The 25,399-nt window shown below is 54.0% G+C and overlaps 1 protein-coding gene across 2 annotated transcripts in view; it reads right to left on the bottom strand.

Moving 5' to 3' along the window:
• Positions 1–3,400, bottom strand: part of CLMB (calcimembrin) — a 30,819-nt gene extending 27,419 nt beyond the window's left edge. The window contains exons 1-2 of one of the 2 annotated variants that reach the window (XM_088830642.1): positions 3,193–3,400; positions 1,769–1,832 (exon numbers count right to left, since the gene is read on the bottom strand). The gene's annotated coding sequence lies outside the window, so the exon portion shown is untranslated. The remainder of the gene's footprint in view (positions 1–1,768; positions 1,833–3,192) is intronic. The other variant, XM_088830641.1, reaches the window with a different exon arrangement.
• Between the last annotated feature and the right edge of the window lie 21,999 nt (positions 3,401–25,399).

The following is a 25,399-nucleotide window of genomic DNA, read 5'->3' as shown; positions in this document are numbered from 1 at the left end:
GCTCCAGGGCAGAGAACACCCTTGGCCAAGATGTCTGTTACTGTCTTTATGGCTGCCTTGCAGATAAGATCCCCAAATTACCAGCCCGCAGCAGGGTAGTGCTCGCCAGCCCACTCCTTGCAGGTTCCTGATGCAAAGAGAACAGTAAACTAATGTGTTCTCTGCACAAAGTGTAAAGTAGTAAAGATGAAGCACTGCCCGTGGAACTCATCAGAACCACTCAGGGCACAAGGGATCTGCTATTAGCTTCCCTTCGGCTTCTGCTTTTGGGGATCATGGAGGTTGGTCTGTAGGGGATGAAGTAAACTCCTCCTGGGATGAATCAGATCTCTGGAACTGGGAGCCGTCAGAGAAATAAACTGCCAAGTAAAATACAGGATGCCCAACTCCTGTACGGGACAGACTCCTACTAAACATTCTCCATCCGTTTTCTGCAGTTCACATGGAACGGGGCAGCCTTTATTTTTATTTGCTAAACCTAGCAACCCTACATGGAGGTGGCCACCTGGGCTTTCCAGATGAGACCTGTGGCCCATGGAGGCCTAGAGATGGAGTCAGTGACAGGCAAAGTTGGGCTAACAGCTTGATCACGGTCTCTGGAGTCACCTCCCAGACGGCACTGGAAGAGCCCTGTGGAGCTCGTGACTTGACAGGGGCACACAGCCTCACTCCCTTAACCAAGACCTCACTGGAGGACGGAGGAGAGGACACGGGTGGAGACTCATAGCTGAAGAATGTGACAGTTTGCCTAGGTGGGTGGACCCACCAGACCAGATGGAATCAGGTTCCCCTCCCAGCTGGGGAGCCTGGGACCAGCTCGTGGGCCAGTCCCCTTACTGCAAACACAGGGAAGACCTGCTGACAGACTGGCCAAGCGGGGCTCCCAGCAGGCCTACGGCACATCTTAGTTTCCTTCCTTTTTTTTTTTTAAAACAAAAAGGTACTTTCCTTTCACAACAGGATTAGAATTCCTACAATAGCAGCCAAAGGGACTGCGCTGGGAACAGATGATACAAGCATTAACATGCCTCCCTTTCTGGTACACAGAATGCAAAGATGAGCCTCTCCTGGGCTTTAGGCCACAGACCCGCAGGGGGCACTTGCCTGGCCCACAGCTGCTCGCCCACAGGAAGCAAAAGACGATGGGCCTGGGGGGAAGGCAAGGTGCCCACTAAAGCCTGCACCTGCCTTACTGTCACGGGACATGGTCTTGGGCCACCCAGGGTCAAGCTGTGGTCTTCCACTGATTGGCCATGTAAATGTAAGCACGATACTTGGCCCTCTGAGCCAGAGATAAAACTCAACACATACAATTTGTGCAACTTTCCATATGTTACACATCAGTAAAAATGTTTAAAAATAAGGGGTATTCTATTAGAAGTTAGGCTAACAGTTAACTAATCATGGGGCTAATTAGAAAACATGTCATCCTTTTTACAACAGCCTTGAAGTTAGGAGTAGCAGACTATTAGCCCTTAGCTTTCCTGCTGGCCAGCTAACCCCCTTCAGGTTGCAGCACAAACAGAAAACTACTGCTTTCTCTGCACCCAGATAAAAAGTAACTACAGTGTGGCACTGTCTGTGGGACACATACAACCCCCCACAGGCTCAGAGTGGAGGCTGTGGCCGCATCAGCTATGAGCGGGCTCCTGGGTGTACACATTATTGTAAATATATAACACATTATTTTCACAGGGGAAGGTCTGCCTACACAGTTTGATCCTACACTGTGAGGGCTAGGGGTTCAAGGCTAGGCCTCGCCACTTACCCGCCCGCCCCTGTGCGTGACCTTGGATCAGTCACTTGATCTTTACAAGCCTCTGTGTCCTCATCTGTAAAATGGGGATAACAACAGTATTAGGTCAGAGAAGGAAAATGGAAAATGCAGGTGATGGGTACCAGCATGCAGGGCTCAATCAACATGAAGTAGCACTGCTCTCTTTCTGTGGCCATTGAGGGGAAGTTCCAGAGGTGATCTCAACCTGGGGCTCAGGGCCCACCCAGGTCAACCCACCGGCCAAGGGAAAGGCTTCCAGGGAGAGGAGATTAGGCTGGTGGAGCTTTTCCGCCTCCTTGGGGCCTGCAGAAGGATTAAGTCTTTCCATAAATACACCGACTCTCTCCCATCCAGGGTGGGGACAGGGAACTCATGGTGGGTGTGGCCTGCACAGGTAAGGGGCTGCTTTCTGGAGTTGACCCAGCCTGGAACAGGGGCTGCCCCCCTGAACCCCTGGGGGCTCTTCAGGAACCAGCCCCTCCAGCCTGCCAATCCAGATGCACCTCTGGGGTCCTCAGTTTCCTTATCTGTAAGATGGGGTGTTTGTTCCACAAAAGCTGCACCAATCACAGAAGGGCCCTCACCAGCCTGCCTTCCCTGCCTCTTCCTTCTCATTCTCAGCGAAGCTAAGGAGGCTCAACCAGCACAGACTTTTCGGATTCCACCGCGGCCTAACAGCCCGGGAGGTCTGCGAGAGGTCCCCTCTGCCCTGACCCCGCCCACCAGGGGGGGCGCCGAGCCGGGCTGTGGGTCCACCTGAGTAAGGAGTGACTGCCCCCCCCCCAGTTCCGCTGAGCTCAGCGGGCCGGGCAAGTGGCGAGCGCGTTCACACTGGTCGCCCTTTGCGGTTGCAAACCTGCTTTGATGCCCTGGGAGCGAAGGGGGCCCCTAAGTGAGGCGGTTCATAAATAATACATTCTGAAATACTCGATAGAGGGGAAATGGTTCCTCTCCAGGCCTCCTGCCCCCACCCCCCGGCCGGGCTCCTCTCCAGCTTTCAGGAATGGCGGTCTGGCCCATTCCCCAGGAACTCGTGACCGCGTGGGGTGGCAGGTGGAGACTGGGGGACCGGCGGCTTCCACGGGCGGGGACACACCTCCCCACGCGCCCGGTGTAAGTTGCAACATGACCAGAGGGGGCCCAACTTTCCCCAAACCTGCGTCTCCGCAGAAAAGTCTGCAAGAAGTAGGGGGGGACGCCCGAGCCCGCGAGGATCCCCTACCGCACCCCACCTCGGGGTGGGGGGTCCGTCTTCCCCAGGGACTGCCCTCCCGCGGCGGGAGCTGGCGGGGCGTGGACGCTGCTCGGCGGGGCTGCGGCTTCGGGAAAGAGCTGTGTCTTCCAGAAGGGAGGGGCGGGGAGGGGTGGGGTGGGCAGCACCGGGCACACCGGGGCGCGCGGCGCGGGGCACTTACCGCTTCCTGATGGGCTCACTGTGGGGCCCGCCCGGGCGCCCGTAGCGGCGACGTCCGGGCTCGAGGGGCCGCGGCGACGAGTCTACAAGAGAGAGCAGCGGGGGTCATGGCCTGAGCCCGGCAGTGCGCTGGGGCCCCACTCCGCCCCGGCCGGCGCTCCCGGCACCCGCCGCCGCCGCCGCGCGCACGCCTCCCCCGTCCCCTCCCCGGACCCCGGGGGCGGTGCCGACTGCAGCCCCGCCCCGCCCGCGGGCGCCGGATCGCAGCGGCCGGGCGCTGGGGCGGAGCGGGGCCGCCCTCCGCCTCCCTGGGGAGTGAGCCGGGGGCGCGCCCAACGCCCGCGCCTCCGGCCTCGCGGACTCACTCGGCTCTCCTTAGCTTCCTCTCTCCCGGCCGGTGGGGGAGGCTGAAGGGGGGTCCAGGGGAAAGTTCGGGCCGCGGGACTCTCCACCGTGCGCCCCTCCCCGAGGCTGGATGCCAGGCCCCCTGCGGCTGTGCATCCCCCTGCCCGGGGGGGTGGAAGTGGGACCTTGGGGTTCCCCCACACCGCATGGCCGTGCTTGAGTGAGCCCCACCGCCGAGCCGCGGAGAAGGGGAGCGGGGAGCAGGGAGGCTCCACCATCTCCCCGCCTGCCCCGGGCCCTGGGGACGCGCTAGCAGCGCGCCCCTCCCCCACTCCCCCCATCTAGTGGCTGGCCTGCGGGGTTTCGGAGGACCCGCATCATCACAGGGACAGCTGCCCTGCTGTTAGCCTTTGGCTCTCTGGCTCTCCACACATGCTTTTGCACCCCACTTGTGGGGCTGAGCTAGCGGTGTGGCCGGCTGGGGGTGGCAGGTTTTTTGAGGACGCCCAGCTGATAGGAATTGCCCAGTTCCCAGCCTGTGGGTGCACAGGCCTTGTATCCAGATGGGTTTCTCCGGAGGCCTCCCACAGAGAGGAGGCCTCCACAGGCACCTACCGTGCCAGGAGGAACAAAGCCACCCCCAGCAAGTGTTTTTCACGTCATTGTCACAAGCCTGTCGGGCCAGCTCCATCTAACTATCGAAAGGTCTCCACGCCCTGTGGTCTGTGTCCTTCTGGAAAAAGAGGAAGGGAAACTGAGTCTCCCAGCAGGACAATGACATCCCTTCAGTGGACACAGGAAACTGAGTTGGCGCTCCAGCTGTGTTCTCTTTTGAGTCATTACTAAAAATATTGCAAAATTTTGGGTGCCCGGACCATATCCAGTCCAAAATGATAGGAAATGTATCATGCCTCCTCACAAACAGAGGAAAGTGGCAGGGAGGATGGCCCCCACCCCAGCCTCAGGAGGGAAGGTGGGCTGCGAGTGTCCTGTGCCCTTGTTCCTCCCTGGGGAGCTGTGGGACAGCCCTGCTCCCCATCATCTTCTGAGAAGGTGGCAACAAAGGAGCGGGGAACCCCTAGGGGAGGTAGGCACCCACATTCTTCACACAGAAGTGAGGAAAGGCTGAAAAGCCTTGAGGAGGTAAAAAGCTGGTTGTGAGATCTGCTTTCTCTGCGCCCCAGTTTCCACAAGGAGAAATGGGGATCCATTCATTTCTACAAACAATTTTTGAGCGCCTGCTCTGTGTTGGGCACTGGGTACTGCAGTGAACGGGGTAACTGTGCAGGTGGCCGGAGGTCACCACTGGTTCGGGACAGCCCTGCCTTTCCCAGGAGTGGGGCCTGAGGCAGAGGGAAGGACAGAGGTCACCCAGCAGGTGAGAGGCGCATTCCTGCCCCAAGCAGAGATGGGAGCAGCCAGTCTCCCAGGAGAGTTTAGCCCCACGCAGCACTGGGGGAGGGGATGCAGGGCTAATGAGAGGAGGCCCAGGGGGATGCATTTCGTCAACTGTGAGGGGCTGAGATGAGGAATGGAAAGAATCCAGTTTAATTTGCTTCCTCCCCTAGGAGGCCTCTGCCCCTTGAGACCAGCGAGGTTGGTGCTCCAGTATCAGAGTTTCTCAATACCAGCACTTTGATGTTCGGGGCTGGTTAACTCTGTGCCATGGGGGCTTCAGGATGTCCTGAAGTGGTGACAACCAAAAGCATCTCCAGACATTGCCAGGGGACACCCTGGGGACACAACTTCTAGTGAGAACCCCTGAGAGTATTCCAGGGATTCCTAACCCTGGCAGCAGGCCAGGATCCCCAAGCGGGTGGGGCGTGGGATAGGTGGAGCTTAACTGATACATAAATAGATACAAATGAATGAAGCAAACACTCAGGTCCTGGTTCACCCCAGGGACCCTGAGCTAACTGGTCCGGGTAGGGCCCAGGTAGGGGGGTTTTTTAAACTCCCAGGTGACAGTGATCGGCTGATACCATAGAGCAGCTGTCCCTAACCTTTTTGGCATCAGGAACCGGTTTTGTGGAAGGCAGTTTTTCCATGGACGAGGGTGGGGATGGTTTCAGGATGATTCAAGGGCACGATATTTATTGTGCAACTTTCTTTCCATTATTATTATTACATCAGCTCCACCGCAGATCATCAGGCATTAGATCCCAGAGGTTGGGGGCCCTGCCGAAGAGAATCTCCACTTGAGCATCCAAGCCCACTTGGAAGGACAGACACTTGAGATAGAGATGAACCTACTGCAAATCTGTGCAAAGGCCTGGATGGGTCCTGACGTGAACAAATCAAATAGAAAAAGATATTTGCAAGATAATAGAAAATTGAACACAGTCTGGGTGTTAGATAATATTAAGAAATTGCTACCAATATTAAGAGATGTGATAGTGGTATCATTGTGTTTTTTAAAGCCCTTATCTGTTAGTGAACCATGTGAAAAAGTATTTGTGAGTGAATTAGTATGAAGATGAGGTTTTTCAAAGACAAGGTAAATAAATGGGAATTCCCTGGCTGTCCAGTGATTAGGACTCTGCACTTGCACTGTGGATTCGATCCTTGGTCAGGGCACTAAGATACCACAAGCCTTGTGGTGCGACCAAAAAAAACAAAGACAAGGAAAATAAAAAGGTGGCAGAGTGAGGACAGGAGGGGCTGGCGGAGAAGAAAACAATGGAAAATGTTGATAATTGTTGAAGCTAAGTGATGCTTACGTGAAGGCTTATTATACTATTCTACTTTTGTATGTGTTTGAAATTTTCCAAGATAAAGTGAGCTTTTGTGTTTTTAAAAGAGAGAGCACCCACTTGGACATCATTTTCTTGGCAGCCAGGTAAAGTGCCAAGGAAGCTGGTCTGGTTTTCTGCCCAAGGAAAAGGGACCAGATCTGTAGAATGGCTCCTCCTCATAAGCTGTCCTTCCACCTCCCTTGTCCAGTTAGCTCTTCCAGCCTCTCATGGCTCTGAGCCGGTTTCCCTCTGCCAGGCACACTGTGGGCTGCTGTGGGTTGGTGGGTGCAATGACTGGGTATCCCTAGCAGGGAAGCTCCCGAGGGCAGGGACCAGTCTGCCCTGCTGGCCTCACTTCCTCGGCCTGGGGCAGGGCCCAGCTCAGGGCAGGGGCTCCAGACACATTCATGGAACACATCAGGGCTTAGGAGAACCGATGAAGAACCGCAAGTCCTCAGACAGTTTCTGGGGACGGGGGACCATACGCATTCCTAAAGGGAGCCATCTGCCCAAATGCCAAGCCTGTGGAGCTGCTGGGGAGGGAGTGACTCGGAGAGGTTGCCAGAGCAGGGTGGGGGTGGTTCTGTCTGCACAGCCTCAACCGCCTGTGCCCCTTCTAGCTGTCAGCAAAGGGTGGCGTGGGTGACAATGGTGGTGGAGGCGGCACGGGGGCCATGCCAGGGAGGGGACCAGAGGGGGAGGCAAGGTGAGATGACAGTGGTTGCCCCGGACACCTCCTGAGCCTGGAAGGACATCAGGGCAGCCCAGGGCTCAGCAGGGGTCTTCAGCCCAGGACACCTGTGAACAGGGTGCTTGGGAGCCTCCAGCTGGGGCAGCAGGTGGGAGAGAGGGCACCCTGCAGACTGGCCTGCCAGCAGCCCCTGAGCAGATCTGAGAAGCCAGGCCTTCCTTGTCACCATGGTGTGACCTCCCTTCACCGCTAGAGCACCACCAGTCACACGCTGTGTTGGAGGGTTTGGGGCCCCGAGGGTCTCCACAAGCTGTCAAGGAGGCCGGGGAGCAATGCTGCTTGGGGAGGGGAAAGACTGTTCAATTCACAACCCCCCAGTCTTCACCAGGAACTAATTCCCTGCTTGAGGCACGCCTGCGGAATTCAGTTTTGTATTCAACAGTCGTTTGTTGATCACAACGGGAAGTTAAAGACAGCTGCAAGATCTTCCTCCCCACCACACACACACTGAAAAGCGACATTGATTCCCCCTCCTTAACTCTGTGGCCCTGAGATTGCACAGCCAGAGGCGGATGAGAGAAGCGATGCGGTACCTGTCCTGGGACTCAGCCTGGGTGGCTTCTTCCTTCATCTGGGAAGACTTGCTCTCAGGAGGGCTCCCTGTCTGAACCCCACCACCATGCTGAGACACCCAAGCCACAGGGACAGCCCGGGTGTAAACTGCCTGGGTGAAGACTGCCTGGGTATAGACCACCTGGCAGAGCTCCAGCTGAGCTCCAGCCAATGCCCAGCCCCCAATACCTGCCATGTGGGCCAGGCCAGACATCTAGCCCAGTCAAGTCCCCACCTGGTGACAGCAGCCCCAGCTGGTATCATGAGCTGCCCAGGAACCACCTGGCAGAGCCCTGGCAGCCCACAGAGTTGGGAGAAAATATACAAAGGTGGCTCTCTTAAGCCACTGCTGTTTTAAGTCTGGAGATGTTTGTTACATGGCAGTAGGTAACTGAGCCAGACTCCTAGTAAGTGTCAAGCAGAGACATGATCTGATTGCAACTTTAATTTCCTGAATTAGATTTATAAACTACTCCAAGTGTCCAAAAAAGCAAAGAACATGAGAAAAATGTACATCTATAACTTGCTACATTTGCTTGAGGTTTTTAACCACCCTCCTTCCTCCCTGCCCCATCGCCCAACTCCCCCCACCCCCCGCTAAGAATTTGCTGTTACAGACAGTAGAAGGTCTGGATGTAACTCCTCCACCCCATTCTCTTCCCCGCCTCCTGGCGTTGGGGTTGGCCCTCCCCACCATGCTGTTTCTATTCTGCTATCTCTCTGTACGCCCACAGTCGGTCTGCAGTCTTGGTTAATCTCCAAGGCCATCTTGCCAGGTAGTCAGTACTGCAGTCCCGTTGTACAGATGAGGAGACTGAGGCTCAGAGAGGTGAAATGGCCTGAACTGAGGATGTCCGGCTGCCAAGGGGCCTTCCTCACCAGGACCCACCAGGAGCCCCAGTTCGAAGCTGGTGGCGGGTGGTTCCTTTCTTTCTGGGGAATCTTTTGTGCACATGTGTGTGCCCACACTTGTACTGTGGGGTTTGTGAATGACATGATAGGATACCTGGAATGCACTCGGTGGATGGGAGAACAGGTGAGAGTGGCCCTGCAGTGAGCACTGCTGGATCTGGGTGATGGGTACGTGGGCACTGGTTGTGTTATTCTCTCTCGATGTGTGTTTCAGAATTCCCTAAGTCTCAAAAGAAACACAGGCCCTGGGGAGACAGCTCCCAGGACAGGAGGATGTGGGCTGTGCAGGGGACTCTGGTCTGCAGACCCATCTGCCTGGGAAGATCACCACAGATCCACAGGCTTGCTTTGCAGCTCCAGAGGTCGTCAACCCCAACCTGGAAGAGGCTGAGATACCCCCGTCCACACCCCAGGCCAAGCCTGGTCTTCCTCGGGGCTCCCCGATGCCTGGGGTCCCCCAGTGTCCCACTGGCCACACTGTGTCTCAGCAGCTTCAACTCTCCCCAGGGCAGAGGGCTTGGCTTTGGGGAAGTGTGATGAGTCCCTCATCCTGCTGGCCGGTGCCTGGTCTGTGCTGGTTTGGTGACCCTGGGGACAGTGTTGGCCTGGACTTGCTGGGTTGGGGCAGGGAGCCTCAGTCTGCCTCTGGGAGCAGCCATTAGGTGGTGAGGCAGCAATCCTGGACCCCTCGAGTAGGGCGATGCTCCTGTGAGCCCCTCACAGGCTGTGGGACCTTAAACAAGTCACTCGGCTTTCCTGAGTCTCAGTTTTTCACCCTCAGATGGGGTGAGTAGCACCTGCTCCAAGGGCTGCAACAAGGATGCAAAGTGAGGATGGATGTAAATTCCCCAAAAGACCCACAGTCCGTAAGTGAGGTTGGTTTCGAGGTAACTGGGCACCAGGCACGGTTTCAAGCACAGCTTTGAGCAGCCTTCTGAGGTGGGTACCATCAGTGCCCCCTTTGTGCAGACGAAGTGACTGATGCCCAGAGAGGTGCTGTCACCCGCCCAGGTCTCGGGCTAGTGAGGACAAAGCCTGGTTTCCACCCTGTGCCAGGCACCAAAGCAGTGTCCACCGATAGAGGCAGAGTCACAAAAGTCGATGGCCACTTCATCAAAATCAAAAACTTCAAAAGACACCTTTAAGGAAATGAAATGTGAGGAGAATATATTTGCATGGGACTGAATACACAAAGGACTCTCAGAGATCAACAAGAAGGCAAATAACCTAATTAACAACTGACATTGAAATTTTAAAAAGTTTTAAAAAGACTGGAATAGGTATTTCACCAAAGGAGATATAAAAATGGCCAAGACACACCTGACGAGAAGCTCAATCTCATTAGTCTTAAGGGAAATGCAAGTCAAAATCACAATGAGATACCACTTCTCATGTACTCAGATGGCTCTAATCAAACAAAATAAGGTAAAAAGAAAATAACAAATGTTGGTGAGGATGTGGAGAAACTCTTAAATTATTGCCGGGAGTGTAAAGTGATGCCGCCACTTTGGAATCCAGCTTGGCAGATTCTTAGAAAGCCGAACATTCATTCACCAGCCCATCACTTCCCCTATGAGGTATCTACCCAAGAGAATTGCCACCATGAAATTAAAAGACACTTGCTCTTTGGAAGAAAAGCAATGACAAACCTAGACAGAGGATTAAAAAGCAGGGACGTTACTTAGCCTACAAAGGTCTGTCTAGTCAAAGCTATGGTTTTTCCAGAAGTCATGTATGGATATGAGAGTTGGATCATAAAGAAGGCTGAGTGCCAAAGGATTGATGCTTTCAAACTGGTGCTGGAGAAGACTTGTGAGAGTCCTTGGACTGCATGGAGATCAAACCAGTCAATCCTGAAGGAAATCAACCCTGAATATTCCCTGGAAGGACTGATGCTGAAGCTGAAGCTCCAATCCTTTGGCCACCTGATGCGAAGAGCTGACTCATTGGAAAAGACCCTGATGCTGGGAAAGATTGAGGGCAGGAGGAGAAGGGGATGACAGAGGATGAGATGCTTGGATGGCATCACTGACTCAACGGACAGGAGGACTCAACGGACAGTTTGAGCAGGAGAACTCAACAGGAGGACTCAACGGACAGTTTGAGCAAACTCCAGGAGGTGGTAAAGGACAGGGAGGCCTGGCGTGCTGCAGTCCATGGGGTCACAAAGGGTTGGACACGACTGAGCGACTGAGCAACAAGCTAAGAGAAATGGAAGTGTATGTCCACACGGAGACTTGCGCACATCTGTGCACAGCAGCAGCACTAGTCACAAACACCAAAAGGTGGCAACAATCCACAACAAGCCAGACACAAAAGCCCACACAGAGGATGATTCCATGTATATGAAGTGTCCAGACAGAGACAGAAAGTAAACTGGGTTGCAAGGGCTGGGGCTGAAGAGGGACTGCAATAGTCACAGGGATCTGTAAATTCACTAAAACTGCTGGAGTTGTGCCTGCAAAGCAGGTGAGTTTTATGGCATGTGAGTTACACCTCGTGAAAGCTATAATACGACCACAACCCCAGTTGCCGTTAACACCTCCTATACCTCCCGGGAGGTGTGGCCATAAGATCGAGGGAGGAAGAGGCAGGTGTCCCCAGGAGCCGGACCCTGGAGTGACCAGATGCTTGGATGGATGGCAGCCGGCTGCAGGGGCAGAGGCTTCTTGGGCTCTGGGGCTTTTGGAAAGAGTGGATGTGGATGAGCCGCACCACCAGCCTGGGGCTGGGTCTGCAGCAGAGAGAAGGGGGAGCCTGGGACCCTCTTCGGGGGAGGCTGGAGCACCCAAACACAGGAGCAAAGGGTGCACCCTAAAAATGAAGGGCAGGAGGGTGTGGGAAGAGGAGGGAAGACAAAAATCAGGAGCAACTGGAGAGGGAGGTGGAGGAGGAGGGAGGCACCTTGGAGAGCACCTGGCCCTTGCAGGCAGGCGGCTGGCAGTGAGGGCTCAAGCCTGAGGTTTCCAGCCCACACTCATGACGGAGAAGGAATGGAAGAAGGCAGTCCTTCCTTCCTTCAGCTCCTCACGTATGGAGCATCTCACAAGGGGAGCACACAGCAGCACAGGGGCAGGGAGCGGGGAATGTTTGTATAGACAAGCATGATGGGGGTCGGGGGCAAAGTTCAGGGATGCAGGGGCAGATGGCAGGGTTCAGGGACAAAGTTATCAAGTTGTCCCTGAGGCAGTGTGGCAGGGTGGGACTGACAGCAGGGCAGCCCTGCCTTGGAGTCCCTCGGGAGGCCAGCCAGAGGAGCCCAGGGGGTGAGGGCCTGGGAGCCAAGGTGGGTTCAGAGGCTGCCAGACCAGCAGCTGTGGAGGGCTCAGAATTTGGCAGCAGCTGGTCATGGAGGCATCTTGGCAGGGCAGTGGGCGGATCAGAGAGGCTGTATGGCTGGCTCCAGCTTCCTGCGGGGTGGGAGAGGGTGGCTGGGGGGTGGGGGAGAGTGCAATCAGGGGGATGGGGCAGGGGGCACCAGGGCCGGTGGGCTCCCATGATCCCCCAAATTGTCCCAGAGTGAGAAGAAAAAAAACCCATCAATGAAAACAAACAAGACTGCAGCGGCAAGAATGACGAAGCCCTTCATGTCCTGATGGGGCGAGATCCCCAAGTGAAAGACAGCAAGTGGCAGAAGTGTGTACAAACATTTAGTCCTCTTCGCGAAGGGGAATACGGCCTTGCGTTTGCTCGTGTGGACACAGGAGCCTGGAGGGCTACTTGGGTCGCAAAGAGTCAGACACGACTTCGTATACTGAGCACGCGTGCACGCATGTGCTGGATGGACTCTGGAGGATCCCGCAGAATTCAGCGCTTGGCTGCCTTGGAGGGAGGGAGTGGGCTGGGGGCAGAGGCCCGGGGGCTTTTTATTCCCTTCCCTTCAGCCCCTTTGAAACCTGAATCAGGAGAATGGATTACCCAGTTCAAAAGTTAAAGGGAAAAATTCATGGGTTTTAAAGTATAGGGAAATCTGCAAAACAGAGGCTAAGGAAAGTTTGAGACACGGAAACGTTCTTTAGTGCTAAATCTGGTCTTCACAAAAGTTCCAGTGCTTTGAAGGCAGACTGAAGTTTAGCTTCGGGAGCATTCCTAAGCGGACTTGATGGTGCTTGTTAAATTTAATATGTTACTTATAGCCAAACAACTTCAAATGCCAAACTGAAAGAATTATTTGAAAAATGTTCCAGAACCAGAGGTGTTTTATGGTGGGTATGGATGGGATTTCTCATCAGTCCTCCAGGCTCTGAGATGGGACATCCCGTGGCAGATGCGGAGTCCCAACCTGGCCTGGGATTGAGGTCATGGGTATGGGGTCATTGGTATGGGGTGGTTTTTAAGAAGAGGGGAGGAGTAGGCACCCATCTGAGACCAGGGGGATGTGGTAAGGGCAGAAGGAGTCAAGGAATCTCATGGATGAGTTGCTTTGTTGAATGAATTCTGATCTTGCCAGGTTCAGGGAAACGGCAGACCTAGGAACCATCTTGAAGATAAAAAAGATTGGTACTTTGTGACCGGTAGGGAATTTGTGGCTTTTGGGAGATATTCCTGTTCGTAAACCTATTTGTTCTCATAAGAACAACAGCACCATTTATTTGAGGCCATGTCTGGGGACCCCGGGCTTCCCAGGTAGTGAAGTGATAAAGAATCCGCCTGCAGTGCAGGAGACGCAGGTTCGATCCCTGGGTCAGGAAGATCTCCAAGAGGAGGCAGTGGCAACCCACTGCAGTATTCTTGCCTGGAGAACCTTATGGACAGAGGAGCCTGGCAGGCTACAGTCCACGGGGTCTCAGAGTCAAACATGACGGAGCGACTAAGCACGTGTGCACACACTGGGGACCTCAACTGTGCACACCCCACAGCCCTGTGCCGAAGTGCATCCAGAGGTCAGAGGCAAGGCCTGGTCCAAAGCTCTGCCCTTCTATTTACTTGAATGAGCTGGGCTTTCCTGGCTCAGCTTAGGAGAAGCACTCCAAAGGGAATGTAGATGGGCTAGGGAAAGTGAGTCAGGGAAAGGATGTGGGAGGCTAATGCCCTGATGGAGCCAGAGCAGGAGCTGGTGAGGAGCCTGGGACTAGGAAGGGGAAGGAAGGTCCAGGAGATATGGCTGCTGGGGACGGGCGGGCGGTGGAGGGTCAGTCCTCCCTGCCCGACAGAGCCTGAGGGCACTGCCGGTCACTGTCCAGCCTCAGGCCTAATGGTCACCATTCGTCAAAGAGAAAAGAATCAACACTGTTGTTAAAATATTTCCCACCTACAACCACTAAAACACATCCAAGCATTGTGCCTGCAGGGTCAGACTAGGTTACCCAAAACCTTAGCTTAAGTCAACTCTACTTCTTTCCAAAGATTCCAAATGGGTCAGTTTTCCGCATATCTTTGGAAAGGGGGGTGGGATTCCCCGGCCGTTCAGCCCAGGCTCCCCATCTGCTGGGGTAACTCCACAGAACGCTGCGGGCCAGAGCCTTTGGGCTCTTTTATCAAGCCCTGGGCGGCTTGGCCGCCCAGACAGGCAACTTCAAAGTTAACCTTTCTCAAGGCATCAAAGCAGGCGCCATGGTGAGCAGGGCCCGGGAGCCATGCCCGGGGGCCAAGAGCAGCTCTGTGTTCTTCCAGGAGGCCTTGGGCAGCCAGAGCGCTGGCCTGGAACCATCAGCGTGGTCCTGGCCTCCCGGGGGCTTTGGAGGAACATTCGGGGACAGTGCCAGCAGGGTTGGGGCAGCGGCTGGGAGGGGGCTGACCCTGAAGTGGCCTGAGCTACTCTGCAGGGCAGGTTCCCTGCTCAGTGTGGGGCTTTCCAGGAGGGCCTGCTCAGGCAGTGTCTCCGCAGGCAGCCAGCTCCCATGGGTTCTCACTCACTCCCCTAGGGCGGGAGAAGAAGGCAGGAAGGAAGGGTGTCAGTGCTCTGGAGCAGGAGACCAGCTGCTCTGCACCGTCTTGAGAACATCAGGACTGGGCCACAGGGTCCCAGACGTCCCATGGTTCTGTACTCGCAGTGTCGGGTCGCTTACTCATCCACCAATCAAACCTTCCCCAGGTACCTGCCACAAGGTTCCAGCCTGGTACAGTCTAGGGGGTGCCATTTATGATTGCCTAGTGGCCTTGTTTTTTTTAAAAAAGTAAAAAGAAACAGGTGAATTTCATTTCAGTAGCATATTTCATGTAACCTGATTTATCCAAAAATATCACTTTGACATGCAGTCAATATAAAAATTATTAATAAGACAGTTAGGCTCTTTCTTTCTGGGCTAATGCTCGCAAAGGTGGTGTGTATCTTACACTCGAAGCACATCTCCACTTGGTCCAGGTCCGTTTCAAGTCCTCAGGAGCCATACACGGCTGCCCGCTGTCATATGGGACAGCTGGGATCGAGAGAGGCGAAAACAGGAACGCCCAGACCTTCGGCTGAAGGAGAGCACTGCTCACGGGGAGGGGGTGTGCACACGCAAATGGCCGACTCTGTGAATCAGAGCTTGGTAAGAGCTCCAGGATGCGAGACCAGGGACGCTGTGTCGAGTTCCCTCCTGGGCTCCTGGTCCCTGCGGTGGCACTTGGTAACCGTGCACCACCACCACGCCTGGCCATCTCTGGCCGTTGGTGAGCAGTTAGTGAATTAACCACAAGGAGGTGCCATTTCACACCCACTGAACACTTGAAAAGTGCTGGTCCTGGACAGACAGCTGCTCAGGGCTTGGAGTGGGATGACTGGAGGGCAGCTGGGCAGCATCCAGGGAAGCTCACCCAAGCTAGCTGTACCCCATGAAAGGGTCCTGAGACGCCTGCATGAGGGAGCACGGGGTGGGTGGAGGGGATGTTCCCTGTAGTATCTTGTGTAAACAGCGAACTTGGAAAGGTTCTGATGGCTGGTCAGAGGAAGGCATAGACACGCTGTGGGGTGTTATCATGACGTGTTCGTCCACTGGAAGACTGCTACAGCTCATGTGGGTGAGCTGGGTCTGCACATGACTGCATGGAAACACTCAAAAGTATACTGAGTTGCAGAAAGCAAGACTGTATGGTGTGAAGTCGACTGCAGCATTTTGGAAAAGAGAAAGCCGTCCCTAAGTGTCCACAGTGACACTGCAGGTCTGTCTGAGGGGGCCACCAGCTTCAGACGAGCGGTTGGTTCGGGGAAGCAGGGAGAAAAAGGTGGAATAGGAGAGGATGACAGAGCGGGGTCCTAGTCAACACTTCATCTGTTAACAGACTCAGCAAGTACAGCAAATGCTAACATACGTTAAGGACATAAGTGCATGTTAAAGGATTCTCTGTACTTTTCTATACTTGAAATATTTCATATTAAAATCTCCCTGAATTAAAAATAATGAATGAGTGAATGAGCAGCCTTGAGAAAGTCACCCATCTTCTCTGTGCTTCAGTTCCCACACGTGAAAGATGGGCTAATAGTACTCATGTCACTGAGCTGATGTGGGTGAAAATGCGACCACTTTCTCATGACCAGCGTCTGGTAATAGCAACTCTTAATCAGGAATGGTAGTGAAAGTTCGCCAGACACGAATGAACAGACTTAATGACATGAGGTACAGAGGGCAGGCGTCCTTACCCCCATTTTACAGACAAGGACACCGAGGCAGAGGAGTGGGGTAAGTTCCAGCGTCCCCAGATAGTGTGTGGTGCAGCTGGGATTGGAATTCTGGGTTCAGACCTGGCACTTTGACCCCTTTTGTTCACTGTGCCTGACCAGTGCGGACTCTTTCTTCCTCCAGAGACTGAAAATTATTTTTCACGGCTGCAGGTGCCAAATCATCCCCCAGGAACCAGGCGGATTCCTGGAGCGGCAGGAGGTCCCTGGCTATGGACGGCGCACAGTGGAGCCCTGTCACTGAGCCCTCTCCCCGGCATGGACTTGGGAGACCAAAGTGACCCCACTGACTTTTGGGGACCCTCTAGGCACACCACGTTCCATTTGCTTATTAAACACACTGAGGACCTGGCCATCAGCAGGCCCATCTGTACGTCCCCCAGATACAAAAATCTTCAACAGGATGGGGTCCAAGCAGACAGGAAGTTCTGAGTCCAAATCCTCCTTTGAGTTGCCCTGGGGCCCCAGAGAGCAGTTGCCCTCCCTGGAACACCTGGCGACCTGGGCAGGGTAGTGAGGGGATCACAGCCTCCCCACAGCCTGAAGCCAAAACCTGAGATGCTCGGAAATGAAATGCTCTCCTGGCAGCAAGCTCTCCTCCACGAAAAATTTGTGCCACAAACATCATCGTTCCCCCAGGTGCTGCCAATTGATGGTGAGAAGAAAGTGGGCTTGCTTTATCTGTGTCAATTTTAATACCTCGTTTGACCAAAACCAGGATGGGCTTTGGTTTGGTGAGGGGTGGGAGTGAGAAGCAGCAGCCTTGTCACGTCTTTCACTCGGATAAACTTCCGAAGTATTTACATTAAAAAAGCCAGGAGTGGATGCTGCGATTAGAAAGAGTTCTTACAACTGAGGAGGCGAGGACAGGAAAGTGCGTGGCATGTCGCTGGGCACTTGACGGGAGATTTCCACAGCAAGGATGGAGAGGGACCCCCAAGCCTTCTGGGGATCCGCAGGGGCTCCGTGTGAGGCTCCCTGGGCCCCAGCTCTTACCTCTAGGAGGAGAGGTCAGTGGCCATCTCTCGTCTTAGCCTGGGGACCATCTCCCGCTCGTCTCGGGTGGCCATCCGGGCCGTGGCTGCTCCCTGTCCCCCGCAGGCTGACTGTCTCCTGACTCTGCCCGTCGGACTAAGTGCCTGGCCTTCGCAGAGAAGGAAAATTATCTCTAAGCTCAGGACTTCCAACGGCCCCCGTGGCTTTCGGAAGCTTACACTGTGCCATTAATCCCTGGCTCACATCCCCAGTTTCTGGCCTCGAGGACAGAGGGGTGGGCCAGCTGGAGCCCGTGCAGCAGACAGAGACCCACGTGGAGGAGGATCGGAACCGTGGCAGGGGGAAGGGAGGAGAGGGAGGATGGGGTGCTTTCCGGAAGGCTCTCCCGGGCAGGCAGCCATGGGTCCTCGCGGGTGATGCTAGGGTGACAGTGCGGGGATGACTGAAGTGGTCCAGGAAGCAGAAGGGAAGGTCTGGCATTCGGGCCTGGGGCGAGCCACCTGAGTCTGGGTGTGTCGGGCACACCCGTTGCCACACTGGCTTTACAGGGATGTCTGACTTGACAGCCTGAGGGCCTGACAGGACAGGGGTCCGGGCCCCACTGTCACTGTGCACGAGTCCCCTGTGTGAGCAGGCTACCTGTGACCTTGCTTCTCTGAGCAGAACGCAGTGCCCCGTGTACCCCCGCGGCAGGCAGGGGCCCCCCGACCAGGTGGTGGCAGGAGAGGGTTTGGGGCCCCAGTGACACCCTCATGGGACAGCAGTCAAGCAGCCTCAGGGCTCGAGAGCGGCCCTGAGCCTGGCTCACAGCGCAGCAGGCCAGGCGGAGCAGGTCACGGCGGACCTGTGGGTGGAGAGGGCGAGGGCTTCACACATGGCCGGGAGAGCGCGGCTGGGGTGAGACCAGCCCGGCAGCAAGACCAGGCCCTTCCAGGAAGCCGACGGGTCCCAGCGAGGACGTCTGCTTGGACTTGAGAAGCCCACCCGAAGCCACCTGCTCACCCCAGCTCTGGGAAGGGAGGACGGGCCTCTCTTCTGCCAGCACCTTCCCTGGCTCTGCTCTGGAAAATGGAAGTGTCACCAAATGACTCCAACATCCGCCCCCTCCCTCCCCCTCGCCCAGGGTAAGGAATGTTCCTGGAACGCAAAGCTGGGTGCCTGAGAGGCAGAGGAAAGGGAGTCCGGTGTAGGGGGTACCAGTGTGTTCTGGTACGCATGGAGTACCCGTGTCCATGCTGAGAAACGGTCGTCCCGATGGGAACACCAGAGGCCTTTTGTGGCAGATCGGCCTGGGGAACTGGGGTCTCCTGGGAGCCTCAAGGCCCCTGGTTTGACCCAGTGCAGCCTGGAGGGCTCCGCCACACTGTGACAGCTTGGCTTGGCCCTTCCCACCTCACAGCAAGTTGTAATACTGTAACAGGGCTGCTCTAAGTCACATGGAGTGTGTGTGGTGGGGGTGGGGGGTGGGGTGGGGTGTTGGACTGGAGGCGGAGCTGAAGCCAGGGCCCCTGGGGAAGGAGGAAGTCTCGAGGCACAGCTGGAGGCCAAGAGGGAAATGACCACAGTGGCGATGCTCCCAGACTCGTCCCGGCTCCTGCAGGTCTGTTGTCGCCACACACATCAAAGGATATCCGGGCCCCGCCCAGCCCCGCTGCTCCTCTTGCCCCTCTGCTCGCAGTGGGAAGCCCAGGTCAGGCAGCTGGCACATGGGCCGGTGAGGACGCCCGTAGCTCTAAGCCCAGGCTCTTCCATGGCTGGGGTCTAAGTCCCTGGGGCCAGTAGCCGGTCGAGCGCTGTGGGTCACTGCAGGCCTGGCCAAGCCCCCAGCTGGCGAACTGGTGCCCATGAGTCTTTCCTGCCACAGGCAACATCTGACGGAAGAAGCCCGCAGTTTGGGGGTTCTGTCTCCAGCCAGAGCCTGGGTGGCGAGGTGCTATAGTGGGGCGGGCAGGTCTCAGGGAAGGGCCCACGACCTTACCCTCTCTTCGGTTGATGGGGGAGGCTTTGCTTGTCCTGTGGCCCAGACAAGCCATCGGGCTGATGAAAGCTGAGTGTGTCATCACAAACACGGGGTCCTCCTGGCCCTGCAAGGGCAGAGGCCATCTCTCTGCAGGCTGGAGAGGCGAGCTGAGGTGAAGTGGGACCCGCACAGCCCTGTGCGTGCCTTCCCCGGGACTCAGCAAACAGGAGTCACAGCTGGACTGGGGGTGCTGAGAGGTCTGGTCCTAGCCGACAGCTCCCCGTGGAGCGGGGACAGTAAATGACAAGATTTATTCAGCTCCAGGCCAGGTGACTCAGATGGTAAAGAATCTGCCTGCCAGACAGGCGACCTGGGTTCAATCCCTGGGTTGGGAAGATCCCCTGGAGAAGGGAATGGCAACCCATTTCACTCCAGTGTTCTTGCCTGGAGAATCCCAGGGACAGAGGAGCCTGGCGGGCTACAGTCCACCAGGCTGCAAAGAATTGTACATGACTGAGTGACTGAGCACGCACACACGCGGGCTTAGCCAGTGACCATCAGTCTCCAACCCAAGCACACTGAGACAGACGGGCTCTGCCTGAGGAGCGGGTCAGAGATGCGTGGCCCCGGGTCTCTCCCGGCAGCGTTTGTTTTTGGGGGTCTGACAGGTGCCCCCAGGTGGCTCAGGAAGCTAGCGCTGTCAGAGGCCTCTCACAGGAGAACTAGGCAGGGTGGGCAGTGGGTGGGCATGGCGCTCACACCCCCATCCTCTCTGATCACAGGGCTCCCTTGCTCACCGGCACAGAGGAGACAGACCCATGTGCACAGAGGGACACCTCCCTTTCCACGATGCACTGGAAAAGTCTTCCTCTTTGCTTGTTTAGTTTCGGCTGCGCTGGGTCTTCGCTGCTGTGTGGGTCTTTCTCTAGTTGCGGTGCCTGGGCTTCTCCCTGCTGTGGCTTCTCCTGTCGCCGAGCACAGGCTCTGGGGCATGTGGGCTCTGCAGCTGTGGCTCCCAGGCTCTAGAGCACAGGCTCAGTGGTTGTGGTGCCCAGGCTTCGCTGCTCTGCGACATGTGGGATCTTCCCCCACTGGCAGGCAGATTCTTCACCACCGCAGGCCCTATCTATTCCTCCTCTCTCTGAACACTGCTCCCTGCGGAGCCTGTACAGACAGCACCCGCACTTTCTCGATACTGGACAGGGGCTCACAGCCTGGCCTGGATACTCAGGTACATGAGAGGCGTGAATGGAAAGGACGAGATAAATCAGCTGTCACCCAGGCGCCCAGGCTGAGGGTTCCCGCACCTACTGCCAGACTCTGATCACCACTCAATCTCTGGACCCACAAGGATAGGGGAGTGGAATAGTAGGGAATAGCTGAGCCACGGGGTGGTATTGGCCAGGGACAGCTGTCCCAACCTGCTCACGCTCTAGGGGGCTGGTCACTCCCTGCCACCAGGTCCTGGCTCTTCACCGCCCTGCTGTCTCCCACCTCCCGCGTTTTCCCAGAGGGGCTGCCCTTTTCTAGGAACTAAGCTCCTCCTGTGTGTCTGAGCACTTGCACTGAAGGGGCTGTGGCCAGGCCTTCTGCTCCCCGCACGGCGCCCAGAGGGCTGAGTAAGGGAAGGCACAGGGCCAGCTGGCTAGAGGCTGCCAGGGGCAGAGGCAGCTCTGAGCACCCAGCCCCCACCTTCCTGCAGGCCCAGGGAAGCAGTGGGGTCCACAGGGTGTCCGGGGCCATGCGGGGTGCTTGGGAGACACACTGGGAAGAACACCGGGGGACCCCTTGCTGAAAATGGAGAAAGACTTCAGTTCCTCTGCGTCCTAGGTCTCTCCCCATCTGCTTTGCTCCTCCAGAAAGTGAAATGGCTCAGTCGTGTCCGACGACTCCACGGAGTGTAGCATCTGTCCAGGGCTCCTCCGTCCATGGGATTCTCAAGGCAAGAGCACTGGAATGGGTTGCCATTTCCTTCTCCAGGGGATCTTCCCAACCCAGGGATCGAACCCGGGTCTCCCGCATTGTAGGCAGACGCTCTTACCGTCTGAGCCACCAGGGAAGTCCTTGCTCCTCCAGTCCTCCAACCAAAATGCACTCCCCTCTTCTCTGCTGCCAGCCTGCCCCCTCTCCAGGTCCTGTCCTGCCTCAGTTTCCCTCTCCTCACATGTGAGTGCTCCCTGGCGTGGGGCTGTGGCTGCAGTTATGTCAGCCCCCCTGGGTAACCACTCCCATAATTACAGAGAACACTGTCCCTCCTGGATGATCTCGTAATGCCCGGAGGAGCTGTGTCTTCCTCCTGGGGCTCCAGCGGGGACAGGGCCTGCTTGTCAAGGTACTCTGACAAACTCTTCTAGAATTTTGAGAACGACTTCTTTGCCCAGAAGTAATTTAGCAGAGAGCTTGGCTGCCCAGGGACAGCCATTTTACCAGCAGGATCTGCAAATGGCTTTGAGCTCCTCAGAGGCCTGCTGAGTAAATTCCAGGCATTAGGGGTGATTAACAGAACAATGCGATTCTGGAAGGACTAGCTCTGAGCTGCAGGGCTGACCAAATGGGAAGCCAGAGCCTTAGAGGCAGCAGGTGACAGGACAGTCGATAGATGGTCATCTTCCTTAGAAGTCTCGTTGAGGGTCACATCCTAAGCGGGTGGGGAGAGAGGCACAGCTGAGCTCTCAGATCAAGCACTGCTGCTCCCTGCATGCGGAGGCCAAGTATGAAAGCTGAGCCGCAAGAATACTCCAGCCCAGCTGCTGCTTTGGGTGCCGGATGTCGTCATGTCACGTGAGACCATTCTGGGAGAGCAGGGACAGTGAGCTGGGTGAGGATGGGAAAGGATTCTGCTTCTTCACGTTTTCCTCCCTTGAGAACATTCTCCTGTTTTCAATTTGCTTCTCCTTTGATGACGTTAATTGAGCGTGTTTTCAACATTTACTGGCCACTTGGATATCTTCTTTGGGGAAGCACCTGATCAGTTGGGTTGTCATTTTTCAAAAACTGGCCTAAATTTTTGTTTTCGTCTAATTTTAAAAATATATTTGGATATATCGAAGTCTTTGTTGGGTGGTCATATTATAAATATCTTCTCTGGTGCTGTGATCTTTTCACAGTTGTGGTTTTTTTTTTTTAATGAACGGAAGTTCCTGATTTTAATATAGTATAACTGATCGCTTCTTTACGTTTCCTGTTTAAAAATCTCTGTCTGAGGATATGTGTACATCCTCCATCTATTTTCTGGAAAGCTTATTATTTTGCTTTTCATATTCAAAACCAATAATCCATGATATACCACTGAAAGTGAAAAGTGTTAGTTGCTCAGTTGTGTCCAACTCATTGTGACTGCGGACTGTAGCCCACCAGGCTCCTCTGTCCGTGGAATTTTCCAGGCAAGATACTAAAGTGGGTAGCATTCCCTTCTTCAGGGGATCTTCCGGACCCAGGGATCAAACCCGTGTCTCCTGCATTACAGGCAGCTTCTTCACTGTCTGAACCACCAAGGAAGCCCCTCCACACCATCAAAATATCTACCACCGAAAGGACCGACAACACAGAGTTGCTGAAGACACAGAGGAAGTGAGGGCAGGTGTTCAACTGGCAACGTCCCCAAAGAAGCTGAATATACACATCCCGACAGGCTCACTTTGATACACGATCCTGAAAGAAACATGTACCTCAGTGCACGAAAGGGCACATACAAGACACATACTGTAGCAAGCTCTGTTCTCAGCCTAAGTCTGAAGAACCCCAAATACCCATCTACAGTAAAATGGAGAGACTGGGGTACGACGATACGGTGAAATGACACACAGCAAGGAAAAGGCATGAAAAATCAGTACACATGTGAACGAATCTCACAGACAGCTAGTGCACACGCTGCACACCTTCAACCATATGCAGTTCAAGAAGTGGGCAGAGTTAACCTGGGTTTCGGCGTGAGGGGCTCCTGGGTGCTGGCAGTGTTCTGGCATTCTGTGCTGGGAACCTGGTGGTGGTCACAAGAGCCTGAACCTGCCCATCTGGACCACTTTGTGAAAAGTCACTGAGTTACATATTTGTGATTTGTCTGCTTTTCGGGCTATATGGTAGTCTTCAATAAGTTAGTTTTATTAAAAAATAACAACAACCAAAAACCTCTTGCCAAGTATGTCTGAAATGAGAACACAGAGAACGTTGGATGTGATTAGAAAAGGGTGAACTTAATGGTTCTGGAAATGATTTCATAATCCAGAAAATATCAATCACATTTCTTTCAGCAAATTTAAATATAAGACTTCAGAATCCATTTTTTTAATTTTTTTTTTATTTCTAAAAAAGAATTTTATTAAAAAAGCACAAATGCAAAGAAATGAACAGAGGAAAATGTATGCGTCGAACCTGGACTGGTCACTTATGATAATATACATGCTACAATTCCATTCTCCCCAATCATTCCACCTTCACCCTCTCCCACAGAGTCCCAAAGACTATTCTAAATGCCTATGTCTCTTTTGCAGTCTCTTATACAGGGTTCAGGTTACCATTTTTCTAAATTCCATATATATGCGTTAATATACAGTATTGATGTTCTTCTTTCTGGCTTACTTCACTCTGTATAATTGGCTCCAATTTCATCCACCTCATTAAAACTGATTCAAATGCATTCTTTTTGGTGGCTGAGAAATACTCCATTGTGTATATGTACCAAAGCTTTCTTATCCATTCATCTGCAGATGGACATCTAGGTTGCTTCCATGTCCTGGCTATTATAAACAGTGCTGCAATGAACATTGGAGTACATGTGTCTCTTTCAATTCTGGTTTCCTCGGTGTGTATGCCCAGGAGTGCGATCGCTGGATCATATGGCAGTTCTATTTCCAGTTTTCTGAGGAATCTCCACACTGTTCTCCATAGTGGCTGTACTAGTTTGCATTCCCACCAACAGTGTAAGAGGGTTCCCTTCTCTCCACACCCTCTCCAGCACTTATTGCATGTAGACTTTTGGATAGCAGCCATTCTGACTGGTGTGAAATGGTATCTCATTGTGGTTTTGATTTGCATTTCTCTGATGATGAGGGATGTTGAGCATTTTTTCATGTGTTTATTAGCCATCTTTATGTCTTCTTTGGAGAAATGTCTGTTTAGTTCTTTGGCCCATTTTTTGATTGGGTCACTTAGTTTTCTGGAATTAAGCTGCAGGAGCTGCTTGTATAATTTGGAGATTAATCCTTTATCAGTTGCTTCATTTGCTATTATTTTCTCCCATTCTGAAGGCTGTCTTCTCACCTTGCTTAGAGTTTCCTTTGCTGTGCAGAAGCTTTTGATTTTAATTAGGTCCCATTTGTTTATTTTTGCTTTTATTTCCAATATTCTGGGAGGTGGGTCTTGGAGGATCCTGCTGTGATTTATGTCGGAGAGTGTTTTGCCTACGTTCTCCTCTAGGAGTTTTATAGTTTCTGGTCTTACATTTAGATCTTTAATCCATTTTGAGTTTATTTTGGTGTATGGTGTTAGGAAGTGTTCTAGTTTCATTCTTTTACAAGTGGCTGAATCCAAAAATAAGGAATCCCAACACTTGGAGGAAAGAATATTCAGCAGACGGGGAGATTTCAGATGACTCTGCTTTTTCAGTTCGTACCTCTGTCTGACTTTACAACAGGTCTCTGGAGGCAGGCCCTGCACAGGTGGGGACTAGGTCAGGGCCCTGGGGACACAGGAGGCAGCTGCATGGCGGGCTCTTGCTACAGAGCCACCTCCTGAGAGTGGGAAGTACTGATGGGTTCAAGATATAACTTAAAAATATCAATAGGTCCTCCGAGGTGTAAGACACCTTGGGAAGCAGAGAAATTGTGGGACATCAGGGACATTATTCTTGCCCTGCCGTCCTCGGTCCAGGGCTGTGAGATGGCTCAGGAGCTGTGAGCTAGGCATCAACCTGCCTGCTTCCCACTGCTCAGATGTTTACAGCACACACATGCATTCTGTGCACAAAGTATTTTTAAAAAGAGAAAAATCAAAGAGCTCCTTGCTGAGACAGAGTTCACTCAGGAGACCTGAATCCTGCCAGGGCAAATCCTATGGAATCAAGATGCTGGAGCTGCTGACCTACAGAATTACCAACTTCCCGGTGTTGGCCTGGTGGTCCGAGTCTTCTGGCACTGGCTGTGTGTGTACTGGGGTGGTCATTTCAGTTCTGAGGGTCTCAAATTCTTCATAATAATGCATGGGTTTTGATCACAGACCAGGGTTTTTTTAAAGTATGACCTGAATCACCCGCTAAACACTGACTTTTGGGTCCAGAATCTCAGTGAATTTGAACTCTCAGGGCCTGAGTCTGGGAATCTCCATAAATTTTCTAATGTTTTACTTATAATTATGCCTTTT

Source organism: Moschus berezovskii, chromosome 22, assembly GCF_049115385.1.
Source record: "Moschus berezovskii isolate FMDL1 chromosome 22, NW_MosBer_1.0, whole genome shotgun sequence".
NCBI classification, from domain to species: Eukaryota; Metazoa; Chordata; class Mammalia; order Artiodactyla; family Moschidae; genus Moschus; species Moschus berezovskii.
The sequence above is the reverse complement of the archived record's forward strand: the minus strand, read 5'-3'. Positions and strand labels throughout refer to the sequence as shown.